Raw genomic sequence first — 4,656 nt, forward strand, 5'->3', positions numbered from 1 at the left:
ATTGTTATTCACTATGTGTATGCATGAATTTTTTTTTTTTTTTTTGCTTGAAAGCATCAGAAAACAAACACTGCCTTAAAATAAGAAAGTTTTATCTCTTAATACAAGTGGTATGACAGTTGTGGCTAGAGGAAGTGGTACAGTAAATTGTAAAAGACCACCCCTTCACCAATAAGATTGAAAAACTGGACAAAACAAACATACAGGCATGCCTTGTTTTATTGTGCTTTGCTTTATTGCACTTTATAGATGTTGTGTTTTTTACAAATTGAAGGCACAACCCTCACTCGCAAAACAATTGTGACCTGCTTTATTCTGATACTCACTTACTGCTGTAGGCTGGAACAAACTTGCAATATATCTGAGGTATGCCTGTACTTAAAAAACAATGTTTAAGGCATCACAGCATGTCTAAAACCAGGGAGACACAGGAGGGTATTTGACACTTGAAGAAAAAGAACCACTGAACAATAGCGAAATCTTTACTGTTTTCAAGTACATATAGAACAATCTTTAGTACCATATGTTAGGCAATAAGGTAATTTCTTATTTCAAAAATTTAAATTTATTTACAAACTACAAAAGAAGAGCAAATTATACCCATAACAAAGAAGCAACAAATAATCAAGGTAGAACTCAGTGAATTTAAAAGAGAAAAAAGGAGGGAGAATCAATGAAACTAACACTTAGTTGTTGGAGAAGATCAATAAAATGGATAAATCTATAGCCAGTCTGACAAGAAAATAGAAGATACAAATTACCAATATCAAGAATGGAAAAGAAGACATTACTAAATATCCTGCTGGCATTTAAAGGATAATATGGGAATAACCTGTATAACTTCATGTCAATAAATTTGACACTTAAACCTCAGAAAGAGAACTTCAGGCCCCATGTTGTCACGGGAATAATACTAGCAGCTCTATTAGAAACTCTTCAAGAAAATACAAGAGGAGGAGATACTTCTCACCGCATCTCATGAGGAAAGCATTTCTTTGATACCAAAACCAGACAAAGACATTGCAGGAAAATTTTTAAAAATACCCATTACGAACATAAAACCAAAACTTATAAACAAAGTATTAACAGAAAAAAAAATCTGTCATATATAAAAATAAGAATGCATCAGAATCAAGTAGGATTTACTCTATGAATGCAAGGTTGTTTCAGATTCAAGAATTCATCAGTATACTTTACCATATTAGGAGACTATAAAGAAAAAAATCCATGATCATCTTAATAGATACAAAAAAAAAAAAGGATTTGACAGAATTAATTATCATTCATTATAAACCTTCTCAGTATGCTAGGAGTAGAAGGACCTAACTATTTCAACCTGATAAAAGGCACCTTCAAGAATCCCATAGCTAACATTATACTTACTGGTAAAAAACTAATTTATTTCTCACTGAAGTAGTAATGAGAAAAGAATGTTACTCTTACCATCCTATTCATCACTGTAGTGAATATCCTCTTCAGTACAATAAGACAAGATGTAGAAATAGGCATACATATTAGAAAGGAAGATATAAAATAGACTTTGTTCACTTATGACATGATTGTGTGAACAACATGAAAGACTGAAGATTAGTAAGGTTGTAAGACACATGCTTAACATACAGAAATTGATGTTATGTCTATACACTAGCAATAAACCATTAAAATTAACATTTCTAAAGTACTAATTACAACAGCTCCACAAAATATTTGCTGATAAATCTAACAATACATGTGCAAGAATTGAGTGGTAATAAGAACTAAACATTTAAATAAATTAAAGAAGACATTAATAAATAAAGAGAAACTCAGTGTTTATGGATTGGAAGGCTCAATATAATAAAGATATCAATTCTCTGTAATTGATCTATAAATGGAGCATAATCTCAATAAAAATTCAACCAGAAGTTTTTGTTAGAAATTGATAAACTGATTCTAAAATTTATATGGAAACACAAAAGAACTAGAATAGTCAAAATAATTTAGAAAAAAATTAGAGAACTCATTCTACATGGTGTCAAGACTTATTATAAAACATACTCTAAAGCATTTAATCAGGACTATGTGGTATTGGTGAAAGAATGGCCATAGAACATAATGGAACAGAATATAGAGTCTAGAATACACCCTTTCAAATGTGTCCAGTTGATTTCATCACAGGTGTACAAACAATTCAGTGTTAAAATGGTAAAGGTACAGGCAAAACTGAACATCCTTAAAAAAGAGAAACACAACCTATGTTCTCACCATATTCAAACATTTACTAAAAATAGATCTTTGACTTGATTTAAACTTAAAATTATATCTTTTTACTGGGAAAGATAGAACATATTTATGACTGGGCCAAATATTTCTTAATTAAATTGTAAAAGCATGATCTTTTTAAGCAAAAAAATTGGTGAACTTGACTTCTTAAAAACTTAAGGCCGGAAGTATCACACTGCCTAACTTCAAACTATACTACAAAGCAACAGCAATCAAAACAGCATAGTATTGGTAGAAAAACACACACACACACAGACCAATGGAACAGAATTGAGAGCCCAGAAATAAGACATCCACGTATATGGGCAAATAATTTTTGACAAATGAGCCAAAAATATATGATGGTACAAAGAAATCCTCTTCGATAATGGTGCTGGGAAAATTGGAAAGCCATGTGCAAAAGAATGAAACTAGACTGCTGTCTGTCACTATACACCAAAATTAACTCAAAATGGATTAAAGACCTAAATATATGACCTGAAACAATAAATTGCATAGAAGAAAACATAGATATTAAACTCATAGACCTTGATCTTAGAGGGGATTTTATGAATTTTACTTCAGTGGCAAGGGCAGTAAAAGCAAAAATAAATAAATGGGATTATATCAAACTAAAAAGTTTCTGCATAGCAAAAGAAACTATCAACAAAATGAAGAGGTAACCAATCAGATGGGAGAAGATATTTGCAAACAATCCTTTGATAAGGGTGTAGTATCCAAAAATGTAAAGAATCATACAATTCAACAATATAAAACAAATAATCCAATTAATAAATGAGCAGAGGACAAGAACAGACACTTCTCCCAAGAAGACATACAAATGGCCAACAGACACAAGAAAAGATGCTCAACTTCACTGGCTATTAGGGAAATGAAATCAAAACCACCATAAGATAATCATCTCATACCTATTTGAATGGCTATCATCAACAGGACAATTAATAAACATTAGAGAGCTTGTAAGCAAAAAGGAACCTCCATACACTGCTGGTGGACATGTCAATTAGTATAGCCACTATGGAAAACAGTATGGACATTTCTCAAAAAAATTAAGAATAGAATTACCATATGACACAGCAATCCTTCTTCTGGGTATCTACCCAAAAAATTTGAAAACATTTATCCATGAAGATATATGAACCCTGATGTTCATTGCAGCATTATTCACAAGGGCCAAGACATGGAAACAACCAAAGTGCCCATCAATAGATGATTGGATAAAGAATGTGTGATATAATAGAATATTACTCAGCCAAAAGAAAAGATAATACTGCCATTTGTGACAACATGGATGTATCTTGAGATTATCATGCTAAGCAAAATAAGTCAGCAAAAGTTGAGAACCATACGATTTCATTTATATGTGGGATATAAACTGAAAGCAACAAATGAACAAGACAAACCAACAAACAGAAACCCATAGACACAGATAACGGTACAGTGGTTACCAGAGAGAAAAGGGGAAGGAAGAGATAGGTAAAGATAAAGGGAGCCAAATACATGGTGATGGAAGGAAACTTAACTTTGGGTGGTGAACTCACAATGCAATCCACATAGGAGGTACTATTGAATTGTATACTTGAAACTTAAATAATTTTATTAACCAATGTCACCTCAATAAATTTAATTTAAAAAACTCTGAACTTCTCTCAAAAGACATTGTTTTAAGAATTAAAAAAAAAGAAAAAATGGGCCAGACACTGGGAGAAAATATTTGCAAAGCACATATCTGATAATGGACTTGTATCTGTGGTTATGTAAAGAACTTTCAAAATACAACGATAAGAAAACAACTCAACTTTTTTTAAATGTGGAAAAGATTTGAATAACTTATTTCACCAAAGTAGATATTTGGATGACAAAAAGTACATAAAAAATTTGCCCAAAATGATTAGTAAATACTGAAATATAATTTAAAACTACAATTACATAAAACTAAATACCTACTTAGAATAGCTGGAAACAACAACAAAATACTAACAATTCCATGTACTCACAATGATATGCAGCAATTGCAACTCTCATATACTGCTGTTAAGAATGCAAAGTGTATCCAAAGAAAACCAAAACAATAATTCGTAAAGATCTCTGCGCTCCTGTATTCATGGCAGCACAATTTACAATAGCCAAAATATGGAAGCAACCTAAATGCCCATCAATAGATGATTGGATAAAGAAGTTATGGTTCATATATACAATGGAATATTACTCAGACATTAAAAGAAATGAAATCCTACCATTTGTAATGACATGGATGGACCTAGAGGTTATTATGCTGAGTGAAATAAGTCAGACAGAGAAAGATAAATACCATATGATGTCACTTATATGTGGAATCTACGGAACAAAAAGAAAAAACGAATCAAAAACAGACTCACAAATATAGAAGACAAT

General features: G+C 31.5%; 1 protein-coding gene across 7 annotated transcripts in view; it reads left to right on the top strand.

The window, feature by feature from the left end:
• Positions 1-4,656, top strand: part of LOC102881105 (membrane cofactor protein-like) — a 40,597-nt gene that overhangs the window by 21,904 nt on the left and 14,037 nt on the right. The gene's annotated exons all lie outside the window — the stretch shown is intronic.

The sequence above is a fragment of the Pteropus alecto genome, unplaced genomic scaffold (genome assembly GCF_000325575.1).
Source record: "Pteropus alecto unplaced genomic scaffold, ASM32557v1 scaffold101, whole genome shotgun sequence".
In the NCBI taxonomy this organism is placed as follows: domain Eukaryota; kingdom Metazoa; phylum Chordata; class Mammalia; order Chiroptera; family Pteropodidae; genus Pteropus; species Pteropus alecto.